This window comes from Conger conger, chromosome 2 (assembly GCF_963514075.1).
Source record: "Conger conger chromosome 2, fConCon1.1, whole genome shotgun sequence".
Lineage (NCBI taxonomy): Eukaryota > Metazoa > Chordata > Actinopteri > Anguilliformes > Congridae > Conger > Conger conger.
Window position 1 is genome coordinate 9409955 of NC_083761.1, and position 18026 is coordinate 9427980.

Here is an 18026-nt window from a genome sequence, read left to right on the forward strand (position 1 = left end):
ATTGCGGTACAATAAACCATAGGACAAGGAAGTCCTAGATTAAAGTACAAAATCCAAAAGGGTAGTTCTGGGTACTGGTTCTAGGTCTGTTTTGTTTGGCTAAATTTCAGCGGTCAGAGTATGGAGAGAGGTAAAGTTTCCATTCCTGAAAAAAGTAATCTATAAAAGTTGGGATGAGCAGAAACTTAACCCACATTCATTCATTTATTACTGCGTTGTATTCACTCACACTCCCATTTAGTGTGATCAGCAGTCTGACTGACAAAGCAGCAGAGGGGGCCTTGCAGGTTGATTTTGTTTATTTATTTAATTGATTTTAGTGAGAACTTAGTTTTCATTCTGAAACACACTTCCCTGCTAGCGGCAGACACAGACAGTGCTTCCGTTTAGCCTTCCCCTCCTCACCAAACTGATTTCACACTGTTTTAATGCCCAGCCTCGACGGGTGTTTACAACGAAGGCAATAACGCCATCACCTAATAACCACTGACGATAGCTCGTTTCCTGAACCAAACACAAAAGTGAGATGACCAGAAACCTCACTTGATCAGTTGCTGAAGCTCTGTGTGTTTCAGATTTTCTTAATCTGTGCATATTCATTGCCATTGTCTTGAATCTTATTTAAATTCTTAAATGTATCTCTAATGTTGTGTCAACTCAGCCACACTAAGCAGAGGGTATGTAGCATATGTGTAGAATATTTGGCTGGTAAGAGGAGACTGATCTAACCAGTCTAATCAGTGTGAATGTGACCAGGAGGCGGCACCTGGAATGACAGCCCCAGCACGTCAGTGCTGCTTTCGGTGCTGAAACTACAAATTAGATACTACCACCATGGGGCTTCCTTATGGATAGCTCTAAGTGGATTAACCCCAATATGATATTATTAATTACATTAATTATAAATATCAGTTTCAGGTTACATTTTCATGAAACTAACTTGAAATAGTATTAATTCAATATTCATATAGCATTAAAAAAAACTAAAATAGGAAATATTCTTGGCTGATTATAACCACGTGTTTCACCAAATTGCTTGTGTTGGTCCCTCCAAGGCAGATTCCAGTGTTCAAGCCCTAATGGGGTCTGAAACTAACTGTACAAAAAAGACAAAAACCAAACGTTATTGAGTTCCCATTTCATTTCAAAGCGAATCTAAGGCATTTGAAATATTTCCACAATAAAGGACTTGTAAATATTCGGATTAATCTTAATCAGGATAAATGAAGGATCCCATCCTCATCGATGTCACCTCATTAACCGATACTATTAATTTTTTGTCCGACTCAAAAGTCAATTTTGTGTGGAAAGTTCCTTTCAGATTGATCTGTCACTTTTAGCATTTCCCTTAACATTGGCACGTGACCTTCCATTTCAGTTTTTATTAGAGAAAACTACTTGATTCTCACACTTACAGTACATACTATACACACATGCACACACACAGACACATGCATGCATACGCACGCACACACACCACGCGTCAGCATTTTGAACTACGCGTTTACGGTGGACACGCTCGAACATCTTGAGTTATAATTTTTAAAAACGACGAAGGCAGCTGGAATCGATACGTTATCCATTTCCTTTATGTCAGAAGCTCCGCGCAGCCTTTGTTATTTCTGCGTTTAAGGAGAAAGGGCTCTGGCTTCTGTTCTCTTGATACCGCGCCAGGTCTCCAGTTCGGCCTGATCCCTGAAGCGTGCGCTTCCCACATTCAAGCTGTTCCAACAGCCTGTCAGCTAATGGGATTTGGGAAAGGTACATTAAGCCTGTATGTATGTATGGGAACCTGCAGACTGACACTGGAATCCCGTATTAAAGAAGCGTTCTTTTATTCATCGGCTCAGCTAAAAGGCCCGGTGCTGGGAGCAAACATATGTTGTTGTTGTGACAATTCTGTGCATAAATGCTGCTATCGTTGATAAATACGCCTTTACTACCAATATGAAAACGATGTGCTATAAAATGAAGAAGGGGAAAAAAGATTGCGGAGTTCTCTGTTCTCTTTGGTGGTCCTGTCACTAATCTGCTGTGAAGTGACAGTGCAGAATGTCCTGGAGGCCTTGCTCTACTACGCAGTGCTATCTAGTGGCCTCTGGCTTCATTACACGGGCCTGGGAATTGTGTTCTCCTGTAGGATCCTCGCTGGTCACATGACCTCTCCCCCCTCTCCGGCAGTGTGCATCCAGTTAGACTTTAATAGCAACGGCGTTTCAGCCACAGACTTCATGTACTGGCCTAATTATAATACGAAATCGCTATTCCGCCCATTTGAAGCTGACTGCTGTTTGGTTCCTGGCATTTTCCAACAGTATGTAGCTAGCATGAACAAAAAACAAAAACAAATAATTAATGCAACTAGGGTATGTAAACCCACTAATCTGCACGTGTACTGCAATCAACAAATGCTTGTTACGATACTGATCCCAATTTCTGCTGGTGAGGAGCCAGAAGTGACACATGACGCATTAAAAGTAATACCAATGATTAAAAACTGAGCGGGGATCTCAAGATGCTAAGTAAGCATAAAACAGTATTTATGAAATGACCATATGGAAATGAGAAACGGTGGCAATGCTTCTTCTGTACATGGAAATGATGAAGTAGTTTTAGAAAAAAAAAAAAAAACATATTTAATGTGGTTTTGGCATTTCAAATTTGGTTCAGAGTTAATCTGCAATCCATTTTCTTAAATCCGATTTCTTAAAATTGGTTTATGAAGACAAATATAGACAAAAGAAGACAAAAATACCTGTTTTCATGGTTTATAGCTGCCTGAAACATTTCAATAAGCTATTTATCATGGTTTTCAATCACTAAAAGCCAAGCATTCCTTCCAGTTATTGGATATTTATGATTCCCTGTTAGTACTGTGGCATGTTGACACTTTGCCACATATTAAACTTTCCTTTCTCATACATTCTCTACCTCTTTGCTTTGTTACAATATCTTTCTGTGAACCTCCTTTTGAACAACTTAAATAAATTGAAGTGATGTAGGCTACTCTATACCCACATGTATTTTGTGGGTTTTGCATGAGAGATCAAAATTATGTTTTATAAATGCAACAACATCTACAATGTAAGTAAAACATATGAATAAAATGACCTTTTCAAATATCCTTTATTCTATAAAATCTTGTGAAACATTAAGTTCAGTCAGAGAGATGAGATTACTAACAAAGACTCCCTGAAATGGTTCACTTATCCTATCCCTAATTCATCCTATCCCTAATTTAAACATATATCCAAAAAAAGAAATGACAGAAAAAAATGCTGGAAAGAAACTAATCAAATTTGAAGCATGAACTTCTTAGCAAAATGGCAGCACTTTATTTTTCTTTATAATGTCAAAGTGAATTTATTGCTTGCTGTGTGTGAAAAATGCGATTTGCTAATAATCCGAGAGGAAAGAATGGAATCAATTCAAATTTAAGACATTTAGCTACACTCTCAAAGCATGTCAAAAACAACAAATAATGTGTCATTTTTTAACGTACATCCATATCTAGTCAAGAACAATATACTTTGTTTTACGTTCAACACAGTATGAGTTCAAAAGTGTCTTTGTGACACATTGATAGTACACAAAACTTTGACCAAATAATTGTTGAAAGTAACACAAAAGCAGTAACAGAAATAATGTGTTGGATATTAACACATCTTTTTTGAGAGTGTACACACAATGTACGTAGAACTACCATACAGAACAATGGAGGTGTAGTATATGCTGTTTATGCACAGTGTGACATTGGACAACATACTGTAGCAAGTAGGTCATTTGCAGTCATTTATCATGTTCAGTCCACTACCAGATGCAGTTGGCTACTTACAAGTTAGGACAGAGTTTATATACTGTATGATTTACCATGAGTAGGCAGAGCTGTGTGGAGCAGGGTTCTAGGCTGAGATCAGTTTGTCTACGTATGCATGCATTAATTAGGTATTAAACAGCCTAATTAAATAAAGCTTACTGGAAGTGCTAACACGTGTTCACAATTATTGACTATAGAGGCAATGGGAAATCTAAAAAGTAATAATTTTTAAGCATACAGGCAGTTTATAGCTTAGGTTCTTTTACATTTTATTTAGCAGACGGTTTTATCCAAAGCGACATACAAAACCATGCATGTCAAGGTCATACAACAACCAAACAGATAAGGCACAATTCATATATGATTGGTTGTAAGGGCATGAATATAAGTTCAGCACACAAGGTCCTTCAGGTGGGTGCCTGCTAATTATTTTAAAACTAGTCACAAATCTCCATCAATCGACTGTCTAGAAAACCTATAAAGAACTCTTAATGACCTCTCAGTTAGCTACATTTCACATAAATCACAGCCGCCCATTAAATTCAGGTATTGCAAAAGTGGTTGTGTGGTTGAGTTGAGTTACATCATTTTACAATAAGTCCATAACAAATAACAAGTAAACAAATAAAAATGGTGAACACGTCACATGACCTGCCTGATAAGCCCCTGTGGCTGAATAGATTTGGTGCAAAACAGGGTGCATGCCAGACCCCTGTTTGCCAAAAACAAAGCCCCAGCTCTAAAAACAGGATTTGTTTTGCCTGGTAAATGACTAACTCACAGACGTTTCTTCTATCTCAGTACTTTTCCCCTTTATTCAGCCCTGCACATTTGCCACGTTTGCATCAAATAAGACACATAACTCTCTCACAACCTCCAGCCTAACAACTTAGGGGTTGTAGCACTGAGACCGGGGACTCAGCACTGTTACCTTAATTCACCCAGAAACTCAGGTTTGTCAGAAGACTACCTTCCTGCCTTGCGCGCACACACACACACCTTTAATACTCTTTTTTTAAATCCCATTTATTTTGCTCGATTTAACAGCCAACCAACAGTAATTTAATCACAGAGCAAATGATTCCCCATTTAGGGAAAGTGGCCCACATTGAAGCAAAACTTTAAAACTATGAAAACTAAATAGCAAGAGTCTCACAATTACGAGGAAGTTCTTGTAATTGGAATACACACTTGCCTTAATACATAAAATCACACTTGATATTTCGGTCTAACTCAACTTGAACATGGCCTCCCAAACACCAAACTCCAATATTTATATAAACAAACCAATTGAATGTCTGTTTATCTTTATATTCAGGAAAAAATAAATATTCAATTTCTGTGAGAGAATGCTTTAGGCTTCTTGACTCAAACCAACATCTCAACATCTCATATATAAAGTATGCTAGTTGATTTGTTTCTATTCTCCTGATTCATTGGTCCGGACTGAAGACCAAGATTTATTGGAGCGGACCCAAGTACTGGAGGTAAACCGTAGTCATAACTTTTCTTGCTCACCAGATTTAAAAACATGGCTTTCCCAGGCATAACAGATATAAATTACTCAACGTTTCATATCATATGAATACACTTACATGCCTTTACAGATAAACATACTGATACAGAAATCAGTCAAGAAATGGCTACCCCCATCCTTAAGTTGAGCATACTGCATCATCTCAACTGTAAACCTCAACTGAATTTGTGAAGCCTCTTTCCCCCTGCACTGTAAATGGGACGTCGGTGATAAATTTGAGCAATGCCCGAGGTCCTGAGTAATCTTTGCCCGTAATCACTGGAATAATTGATAAACCAGATAAGATTTAGTCCCACCTCCGTCACCGGAGACCAGAAACCCCTGGCTTCCTGACATGTGTATGGTCTGTCCCCAGATGAAGTGTGGCTTGAATGATGTATTTTTGTTCCGCTTAATGACAGGAAAGGTGTTAAACTGAAGTGTTTAATTAACCCTACCGTGGGCTGTCTGTCACAAACGCCCATTCCGCCTTGATTGAGACCTCGGCGAGCCTCCGCGGAGGCAGCAGGAAACGGATAACGCGAAGCCACGACGCAAGATTGCTTTTTTTAAAATTCCATTTTATGGGTCACTGCTTTGAATTCATTACCGACTGCAGAGACATTCAGCCGTAAGAATAATGCTCTCTTCCCGCGCGGGGAAGAATTGTGTGCGCTGGGGCGGAGGGAATTAATATGTGACATCTTTATCTACTTTTAATTTCAGCCATAAATATCATACGCTTTATCTGCAGATCTGCAGAGGACAGATTGATTTTATATAGGCAGTAGTTCCGTCTCTCATATCTTGCAGCAAAACCAGTTGATTAACCCAGCTCTGGGTGCTGCTAGATTTTTTTAAATCAGATAACTCACACATTTAAATCATTTAGCAATTAAAAATGCGTCCAATCAAAGCTGCTCTTTTTCATACCATGAAATAGTGAATGGGTTATTGTTTGGTGAATAGTAAACAAACAAAAATACGGGTACGCAGAAAGAACTACGGACAAATTTGGTACGGATGAAAAAAACCGAAAATGAATATAAACAGGTCCCCAGGCCTAAAAACGTAACCTCCATCCATCCTGCAAAGCGACGGCGGAGACTGTTCCGCGTGAGGTTTCTGCGTTATCAGAACGGTGGGTTCCCTCCGTTTAATCAATAGGCACTGTATGGCAGCGGGTCAGCAGTCACCATCGCGGTGACTTAGGATGCCGTCGGAAAATTTGCTTAAAGCCCACACCAATTAACTTCAGGATGATTAATGCGGGGGCCAATGAGCGAGGGGCGGCCTCTTTGTGTGCGAGTGAAGCTCAGCTGTTGAGCAGGAGGATTCCGCCGAATAAATCTGCGGGCCGCCGGGGTCCGCCCACCCATAATGATTATGTCAATCTCCGCAAACACACACACATTGGGGCTGTCAGTGCGCCATCAATCAGCCAGGGGTTTGTCAAAGGCACTGGGCCAGATTAACCAGGCCGCAACAATAAACGGGCGGGATTTGCATAGGAAATTGCCCTAATCTCTGGGAAGTGATAGCTCCGAGGTCGGACTGTTTTGTTACGGGCGCCGCTTGTGTTAAAGTCTTCAAGGACATGGATCTGCGCCCCTTCTATTGTGTTTTTACCACTGAAGACGGTCGTCGTGGGACGACGGTGACGTTTAAATGACCGTAAATTAAACATTGATGTCGGTTATTGTTCAAAGGTAATTATCGCTTTCATATTTAATCTAGGTTTATTCTTTTGCAAAGCATATTTGTTGATGCTTATACAGTAGGCCTAAAATATCCAGTGTTAAATCAACTCTTACAAGGTTTACGGCCAGAGCGGACTCATATACAATAAGCACTGTTAGAGTTTAATTAATGCTGGGCATTTTACCGAGCCAGGAGATAGTAATACATTTCATTTCCCAAATTTGATTGAGGTTATGCACCTGGTCAGGTAAGGCCTGGCATGTACGAAGCACTCTGCAATGCCCTGATTTCAATTTGGAGAATTCACTCACTGCGTAATAATAATTATGCACTCCAAATTACGTAAGTGTACCGCATAATATATTTCTTGCCATTACCAGAAAAGATGGGGAGAATAGAAAAACAAGGCTTAGCCCATTAACAGAGATTCAGTATAATGCGCTGTGAGGAAAGTGAAAGCACTTATATTTGTTCAAATAGCTGAAGACCGTTTTCTAAAAGCCGAGACACGCATTTTGTGGGATGGTTACATCTTGCAACACAAGCCTTTTTAAGATGTATGAACAGAAAGGATAACATTTCACAAAGCCCCCGTTTAATGTCCCTTTCCACATCTTATGTTTACAAATGCCTCATTTGTAGCAACGGCAATTAGCTAAATGTTGACTATCAAATGAAAAAGCCAATTGAGCGAATTTGCCATTGAGTTGATCAAATACTGATTAAGATTATCCCAGGAACTTTTCTTTTCCCCACTTTCTCTCACTGTTCGGGACAAACCGACCGCATTCGAAGAGCGCAGTCTGGGACGTGAGCAGCACATTGTTACATTACGTACAGCTATGACCATGACCTGGAGGGTAGGTGTTCCGAGCCCCAATAAGATCCATGCAGCCATTGGGCCCTTGAGCAAGACCCTTAACCCCACACTTCTCCAGGGGGGACTGTACCCTGCTTAGTCTAATCAACCGTAAGTCCCTTTGGATAAACGTGTCTGAATAACTGTAATATAAAGTCATTTGGCAGACCCTTGGATCCACAGCAACGTACACAACTTTCCATTGTCAACCATTTAGACATTTATGAATATTTTACTGAAATAATTATTTTACTGATAACCATTTTGAGGGAACATTGGCAGTATCCTACTTGGGAATCAACCCCACAACCTTACGGTTAAAAGCCCCGATCCGTGCCCATGACACCACACAGCTGAGGCAGGCAGACTGCAGCAGGCTCCCCATTGGCCACTGGAGTCGCTTTGTCGCCCGGGGGCGGAGCATATCCAGCCCTATAAAACCCTCCCTCCCTCGGTCACACCGATTTAGAGTTCCCCCGGTCTCCCGGGCACTGGCTCTGTCAGCCCTCCGAGCCACACCACCACACCAGGGGCTGCTGGTTCAGCTTGACCTGCTGCCTGGACAGACCTCAAGTCCCTTAAAATGGTCCTTTACACTGTACAGTGTTTAAGCAGCACATTCAAACTGCGCTGCTGTCTAACGTATTTGGCTGCAAGCTCTTAATTTACAGCTATGCTGTTGTTTAAGGGCCTGTAGAGGCCTTTTCAATTCCTACCTAATAGCACTTCAATTTCTTCAACAAACCGCAATCCCAGTTATGGCTCGAATCAAAGATGCAAAATCAGACGAAACTTAACTGAGAGCCATTATGTGTTTTCTATCGCGAATCCGCGTTAGTGTAATAACGAGCCCAATGCCTCACGTGCCTACAGCATACTGTACGGGCGCTAGACATTCAGTCTCAAATTGAGCAACAATTAGTTGTAAATTGATTTGTCGGAGATTAAGCCGGCCACGGCGGAGTTGCCGGCCCCGCTCGTTTCCCCCACCAAACGAACATGGCTGACATTTCCCAGGGAAACACGGGAGGCGCTACGCCCAACCGCAGAGAGAGACTCTCAGGCGTGCCTGTGTCCACACGCCTTCCTGCCAAATGAGACAATGACAAATAAAATTGCCTTTTTTTTTTTCTTCTTCTTGTGTTTTATGAAGTCTGAGAGTATATGAACTTAAGGAGCCGCTGACAGGCGGTTCTCAACCCCCTCGCCGTTCTCGCTGGAACACAAAGGGACGGGGCGCTCAGACGCGCTCCTCCTCGTCCTCCTCGGCCATCTGGCTTTCAGGAGACCGTCCTCCTCCATTCAGGAGGAGCACAGAGGGGGTCACGTCACCTCCAGAGAGAGGGGTCAGACTATTTAAAGCTCCCCTCTTTGGCGGGCTTGAACGCCTGGTCCGGGCGGGCGTGATGGAGAAAGACTCTCACTGCAGGGAGGACCAGCTGCCAGATCTCCGCCTGCTTGTCGTGCGATTTCGCGCGTGCAGCATTCTGGGGCGCCCTTCTTTAAATGTAATTGGCTCGCTGAGAAAGACGTCTCTGGGGGGGGGGGGGGGGGTCCGGGGTCAGGGGTCACATCCCCTCCAGGTATCGTAACAGCGAGGTGGATGTATCTCGTTGCCATGGTTAACCAAAAAAAAAAATGGGTCAGAAAATGTGGGTCCCTTAAGGATCACGGAGGAGGGGGGAAAAAAGTGCTTTTACGGCAAAAAGCAGATTTACGACATGAGCTGAACCAACCCGGACAGCTGAAAAGGAAACAAAGTTTATCTGTGATTTAACGACACGGTAGTTTGAAGAAATTTACATTTGTGTTCTTTCACGAAACCATTAAGAAAAAGAAACACTGACTATGGTAATTGTATGGTAGATTTTACCACCCACAATTGCTTACCTAGCTACTTTAGATATGTATGCAACCACCAAACACATGCATTTAAACTGACATGTACAAAGTTCCCTAACCGTTATACCACACCAACCATAGCAGTATGGTTAGGGATAGACAGTGTACAGAAATACAATTTTAAAGCTTTATCATATTATATAGAGATTAGCCTTTGTGTTTTAAAACATAAGATAAATAACGCAAAATAAAATAACATATCTCTTCTTGACATACTGCCCACAATAAAACACTTCATTTTCCTATGCCACAATTACAGTATATTTGAGTTATATTCAGTATCTTAAAAATATTGCCATTTTGTAATTGATTATGGATGCAGGATTAGCTAATTAACTGTGTTCAGTCTAATGAGGGAGGGGCAGGGGGAGGGGCAGGGGCAGGTGCTTGTGTCACTTTTACCTCCGTGGCGTTTCGAGGGCAGGGCCAGATCTCCTGTTCGTTTCATTTACATAATAAATGTTATATTTTGACATGTAAATGTGGTGTTTTGCATCTGGTGGATCACAGGGGTCCAGCAGGCCACTGTAATTAGGTCAATGTCAGAAGAGATGCACAGGTCAGCAGTCCTTCTGCTTGTTTATTTTTTTCTCTTCGCTGTTTGACAGACTGACTGCCCCCCCCCCCCTCACCGCCCCTCCCCAACCTTCAGACCGCAATTTAGCCTGAACAGGACCGAGACTGCACACACCAATCTAACGCTGCCACAGTTAGTATAGACTTTCTCATAAAGAGAGAAAATTTGTCCAATCAATCCCTTTTAGTGCGTTATATGTTTCACCTGACAACTTAAGTCTCTATTGATTAACCATTACTTTGTTTGATAATCTCAGTCAGCGGGGCGTAATAAAGGATTAAACCATTATCAAAATGCTCCAACGCTTCTTTGCTCAAAATTACTTTTGTGCGAGAGGATGGATTTCATTAATGAGATTAGTCTCATATATTATATCTTTTCCACCACCGCCTAATTACAGCACAGTGGTGTGGGCACTGTAGATGTCATAGGCACGCTTGCTGTACAGTAGTTTCTGTATTTCAATTCATCTGGATCAAAATTAGACAGGTTTTTGCAGGCTCTTTGACTAAGAATTGGTCCCTGTTCTTTCCACTTTGACACCCCATCCATTTCCCCCAGTTATTACGGATGGAGCCAATATCGGGTTATTGCACTTCTGCAGTCGGCTTTTAGTCTCCGGGTTTTTAGCTGGCTTCTGCCGGGGAGGCGTTCTGGGAACGGCGGAAGGTTATTGGTTCACATCTCAGGCTAGAACACTGTCGCCGTACTGGTAAACAAAGTCCTTCACGTGAGCCACTTCAGTAAATAGCAAACAGCTGCATAAACAGATAATAAAAAGATTCAAGCTATGTAAAGCTGCTCTGCACCAGGGCCTATGCCAACTAAAGAAATTAAAATACAATTTTATGGTCATGCCTTATAATTGCTATGAGACTAGTGTTAAGGTTTAAATTTATAGCTATGCTCTTCTTTTATGGTACTTTGTTCCTTTTTAATGTCGGCTGGTCAAAATTTGCCAAAAACTATATTGGGTATAATTTTGCTTTTCCTACTCAAAGTGGACAACCCCGCAAAAACACATTTCTCCATCCAATGCATGTGATCACACGCTCCACACAACATTTAATTACATACCAGCAGGTGAGCCCATCTCAGCTCAGGTAACGATTCTCTCTCCTGTAAACCAGCTTTTTACAGTCTGTGCAGCGAGTGCTTGCATGTCTCTGAGCTGTGGGGGATTGGGCTGAACCTGAGGCGCTTTGCTATACCCCTCTATACCCATCTATACCCCTCAAATCCCAACACCCACTCCTTGTATCACTCCTAAAATCAACTCCCAACATCAACTTTCAACATCCACCCCTGGTGAAACATGGAGTCACTCCTAACATCAACTCCTACCCTTGGTGTCACTCCTCACATTGACTCCCAACACCCAGTCCTGGTGTAACCTGGTGTAACTCCTAACATCAACTCCCAACACCAAGTCCTGGTGTAACCTGGTGTAACTCCTAACATCAACTCCCAACTCCCAACACCCACCCCTGGTGAAACATGGAGTCAGTCCTAACATCAACTCCTACCCTTGGTGTCACTCCTCACATTGACTCCCAACACCCAGTCCTGGTGCAACCTGGTGTAACTCCTAACATCAATTCCCAACACCAAGTCCTGGTGTAACCTGGTGTAGCTCCTAACATCAACTCCCAACACCCACTCCTGGCATCACTCCTAAAATAAACTCCCAACACCCACCCCTGGTGTACCCTGGTGTTAATCTGCAGCCGTGACGAGGAGCTCAGCGACCGGGAATGAGCCGCCCCCTCGGCCAATAGCGCGCGGGAAGGAAACCCCGGCGGATTGGACGGTCCGGCCATCAATCGGCCTGATCGGGGTGGGGGTGGGGGGAGGTACTTAATGCACAGACGCCGCAATTGGCGGGGCTGTAATCGCATTGTCAGGGGCCAAAAAACAAGCCCGCTCCACCGACAGACATCTGGCAAGGAGGCAGTGTGAGACATGTTGTTAGGGGAGGGAGAGCGAGGCAAGACGAATAAAACGCGTGCTGCCGCGGAGCGGAGGGTGGGAGCCCGGCCCGCCTAATCTCACCGAGGGGAGCGAGCGGCTGTCGTAATCCAATTACAGGGGCATAAGCAATTTGTTAGACACTTGGCATAATGTAACCATTTCCCAATAAACTCTGACTTGTAATGGCGGCGCGGAGCGCCCGCATAAATCTGAGGAAGTGGAAGGTGGAGTGAGAGCGTGCAGCTGGGGGCAGAGAGACCGGCTGTGTCAGCACATCACCCCCTGCTCCCGGGCCTCGCCACAGAGCCCCGACGTTCACCCCGCCTTTAACACGCACTCCTCCCTCTGTCTGTCTGTGTTTCTCTCTCTGTGTCTCTCTATCTGTGTTTCTCTCTCTGTCTCTCTCTATCTGTGTTTCTCTCTCTCTCTGTTTCTCTGTTTCTCTTTCTGTGTTTCTCGCTCTGTCTCTCTCTATGTGTTTCTCTTTCTCTCTGTCTCTCTCTCTATCTGTGTTTCTCGCTCTCTATCTGTGTTTCTCTTTCTGTTTTTCTCTGTCTCTCTATCTGTTTCTCTCTCTCTCTATCTGTGTTTCTCTCTCTCTATCTGTGTTTCTCTCTCTGTCTCTCTCTATCTGTGTTTCTCTTTCTCTATCTGTGTTTCTGTTTCTCTTTCTGTGTTTCTCTCTGTCTCTCTCTATCTGTGTTTCTTTCTGTTTCTCTGTGTTTCTCTCTATCTGTCTCTGTCTGTTTCTCTGTTTCTCTCTCTATCTGTGTTTCTCTCTCTCTATCTGTGTTTCTTTCTCTGTGTTTCTCTATATCTGTCTCTCTCTGTCTGTTTCTCTCTATCTGTGTTTCTCTGTTTCTCTTTCTGTGTTTCTCTCTGTCTCTCTCTATCTGTTTCTCTTTCTGTTTCTCTGTCTCTCTCTCTATCTGTGTTTCTCTATCTCTCTATTTCTGTGTTTCTCTTTCTCTCCCTGTCGATGTCTCTCTCTTGTGCTCTCTCCATCTCTCTCCACAGTGGTCTCTCTGCCTCTCTCTGTCGCTCTCTCTTTCCAACTGCTCCCTCTCCCCCTCTCTGTGTCTTTCTCCATTGTCGTCTCTCTCTGCCTTCCCCCTTTTGCTCTCTTTCCCACTTGCTCTCTCGCTCCCCCTCTCTGTGTTTTTCTCGTCAGTAGTCTCTCTCTGCCTCTCCCTGTCGCTCTCTCTCTCTCTCTAAAAAGAACGCAGCTGAGAATGCATGCGACTTGGATGCCAGTGATGTTAATTGGCGCCATATGCAGTCAAGGATCAAATCGCTAAAGAGGTTTTCGTGTGTTTACACAGGGTTGGTCTCTGCCAGAATGTGGTATGATTAAAAAGATATACTGTCAGTCACAAGCGTGTGGGCTAAATGCATTTGGAGCCAACATATCACTCATAGCAGGAAACTGGCAAATGGCTTCAGGAGAGAACAGCTTCATTAAGGATTTTCTAGGGAAAACCTACATTGCTTATTCTATCAGATTAGGAATCAAGGTACACCTGAAAATTAGGTTTGAAATAATGGAGTCGAGATGATTAATCTGAAAATATTTGAGGTGACTCATAACTTCAATTTAGAGCTTTTTTGCTCACGAGCCACTTGGTAAAAAAAATAAACATTGTTCCAGGGAAGGTATTAAGGCAATCCAGGGCAGTACATTAAGGCGATATGTTGATGTCCTGACCTGGAATTTAAATTTGGCTAATCCCTGTATGAGAGTAAATCCTACTACAGCACACTGTCTGGGTATGTATGCGTTATTCAAAGAAGACATTACGACACAGGCTGTCCTTGGGAGAGGGAAAGAGAACAAACAGAAAAAGGCCCTTTCCTTGTGATTGAAAAGCTGGCACTCAAGGTCGGAGAGAAGCAGGATGGGGTTGATGAAATGATAGCAGCAGGGGTTGGGGGTTGGGGGGCTGGCGGTTCGGGGGGATTCTGGTGGCGGTGTGCAGCACACTTCTCCTGGAGGACTCCAGGTCACACCAGGTCCTGCTGGGGGAGTGTGTGTGCATGGATCCTGTCCATGTGCTTCAGCACCAGAGACCATCAGACGGTCAGAGGAACATCTGAACACAAAAGAGTGTTCGGGATTTCATTATGTCTCTCTCCACCCCCCACCCACTCCATTATACACGCGCACACATCATCCACCTCTCTCTCACACACACACACACACACACACACACACACATCATCCACCTCTCTCTCTCTCTCTCTCTCACACACACACATCATCCACCTCTCTCTCACACACACACACACACACCACCCACCTCTCTCACACACACACACACACCATCCACCTCTCTCTCACACACACACACACACCATCCACCTCTCTCTCTCTCTCTCTCTCTCTCTCTCTCACACACACACATCATCCACCTCTCTCTCTCTCTCACACACACACACACACACGCACACATCATCCACCTCTCTCTCACACACACACACACACACACACATCATCCACCTCTCTCTCTCACACACACACACACACACATCATCCACCTCTCTCTCTCACACACACACACACACCACCCACCTCTCTCTCTCTCTCTCACACACACACACACACACATCATCCACCTCTCTCTCTCACACACACACACACACACACACATCATCCACCTCTCTCTCTCTCTCTCTCTCTCACACACACACATCATCCACCTCTCTCTCTGACAAACACACACACACACATCATCCACCTCTCTCTCTCTCTCACACACACACACACACACACACACACATGAGCACATCATCCACCTCTCTCTCTCTCACACACACACACATATCATCCACCTCTCTCACAAACACACACACATCATCCACCTCTCTCTCTCACACACACACACATCATCCACCTCTCTCGCTCACACACATACACACACACACCACCCACCCCTCTCTCTCTCACACACACACACACACACACCACCCACCTCTCTCTCACACACAAAAATCATCCACCTCTCTCTCTCTCACACACACACACACACACACACCACCCACCTCTCTCTCACACACACACACGCACACACCACCCACCTCTCTCACACACACACACACACACACACACACACACCACCCACCTCTCTCTCACAAACACACACATACACACACACGCACGCACACCACCCACCTCTCTCTCTCACACACACACACACACGTACACACCATACACACACACCACCCACCTCTCTCTCTCACACACACATACACACACACCCACCCACCTCTCTCTCTCACAGTCTCTCTCATTCACATATTTTCTCTCTCCATTTTGCTCTCTCACATAGCCTTCTCTCACATTGTCTTTCACTGTACGGTCCACTTAATGCAAAACAATGCACAAGTCAAATTCATAAAATGAAAACCCACAAAATGCAGTAAAGTAATAAAAATGTATTAATACTACACTTTAAAAGGGTGTGAATAATGTAACGGGAAAGGAAAGACATGGCTCCTCTTCCACACCAACCCTCCCTGCCTCTCCACTGTGCTCCATTAATGCAGGGCTGACCCTACTGAAAAAAACATGTCGAGCCCAAACGGCGCCCCCGATGCCGCAATAAAAACGCTCAGGGATTGATCACGAAATGACGAAACTGCACTTTCCCCCGAAATGGACGTCACTGGAGCCGGCGTTCGCGGGCTTCTGGGGCGCATTAGCGTAAGCTGCCGGCGCTAATTTGCATGTGGTGTAGCCGCTACCCGCCTTCGCGCCTTCGCACACTTCTGCTGAGTAAGCAGGATGGCTTAATGTGTGAAGTGGGACGCGCCGTAGCGCTTATCAGACTTACAAGACACCATTTAACCTGCGCTAGGATCTCGGCTAGATGGGATTATTATATGTTGCTCAAGACAATATTACCTACCAATAACATAGAGGGAATAATTACTCTCAGTATTATTGGTGTGATGTAACCGGTGATTTCAAAGTAGTTCTCACAGATGGTGGTATAGAACAAAGAATTACACTATACTGTATGTAATACAGCAAAATAATTACAATTGATTGTGCAATTATGTGATATTTGAGACATTTCATGTAAAGAATATCACAATATATGTGAATATATTTTCATATATGGTGTAAAATGTGGTGTAATTAGCATCTGAGACTCTAAAATGAAATAATGACATGTTATGTTTTTTTTTCTCCATAAATTGAATTTATGAATTATGCGTTTGCTACTTCAGAAATTCATATAGGCAGGTACAAAGTACCTATAAATTAACTAGCCATCTAACGCACTGGAGATGGACATATTTTTTAGGTTTATAATTGACTTCAAGTAATTGCTACAAAGTTCATTAATTTTGCGCTTATTTGTGTAATTTGGATTGATATCGCCCCACATATTCAGATGGGTCCCTGCTCTGGTTGGACGGCGGGAAACGGCACAGAGGGGGAAAAAAAATAAAAAATCTAAATCGATGCCCGTCCCTTTTATTTTGTGATCCGCTGAAGTGGAGATAATTAGATGCTATATCACTGTGATGGAGGACAGTTGGCAAACCTGATTAGGATGTGCGCGCATCCATTGTCTCAACTCGGTGCGAAACGCGTTCGGCGTCCGCCCATAACTAATGGTTGATTTGCGCCGCTTTGACAGTGAGCCGTGTGTGTTATTCTGTCCCGATATTACAATAATAAAGAGAGCAAATTAGAACAATCAATTTACATGGGTAGTTCTTGATTGGAGGAGATGGGCAATATGGCCGAGGGTAATCCATCTTTGGAGGCTTGTCACATTAATGGAAGCGCTTTGGAGCCGGTGGGTTGGGCAGGGGTGGGGAGGGGGGCGGCAGCCAATGGCAGCCGGATGGGACGGGGGGGGGGGGGGGGGGGGTGCAGGCACATGGGGGTATCATTCTGTGATCAACCGTTCAATTAGACGAGGCGGCGATAAACAGAGTGATGTATGCGGATCTCCAGCCAGCTCCCTCGGAGGCCCGCTCCGCTTCCTAATGACTGCGCAGACCCACACCGGCTCCTCCGCTCAAACTCTCCGGCACCCAGAGCCCCGCGTCGCCAACTATCCATATTCCCCGTAATTGTCAGTGTCAGGGTCACGTAGATTAGCGCGCGTAAAAAAAAGGACCGCGCGTTACCGGGGAGAAAAATAAGGTCGTAACGCGTCAAGGTCCCGTGATTGAAAGAAGCACACAAAATCAATAGATTAGCTATATTATATATGATGTCATCACCTAGCGCACGGGCACAAGTATGATTACCGCTGCTACTCCCATGAATCCTGGAAATAGAAGCGTGATCTCTTTATGACCGGTAGAAAGGTGATTAATATGTAGCTTCTGGTAAATTAAAACCGTTATGTGTACACGTATGAGTTATGTTTATTGCGCGGTACAGTTCGAAAGATTTGCGGTGATATAAAGGTGCATCCAACAGTTATTGCTAATACAGAGGGCAGAAGACTTATCTCAGTTGATAGAGGATATGAACCGAGAAGATTAATCACATACAGTTTACGCATTCCCACAGGGGCTCTGACTATCTCCATTTTATTTTACCAGACTAATGGCTAAAGCCAGGTGGAGCACAGTGATGTGTATTCGCCTATGTGTATTAGTTTGAGTTTGCATCATGTATTTTAATATTTATATTTGAGCAATTTAATGTAATACTTCA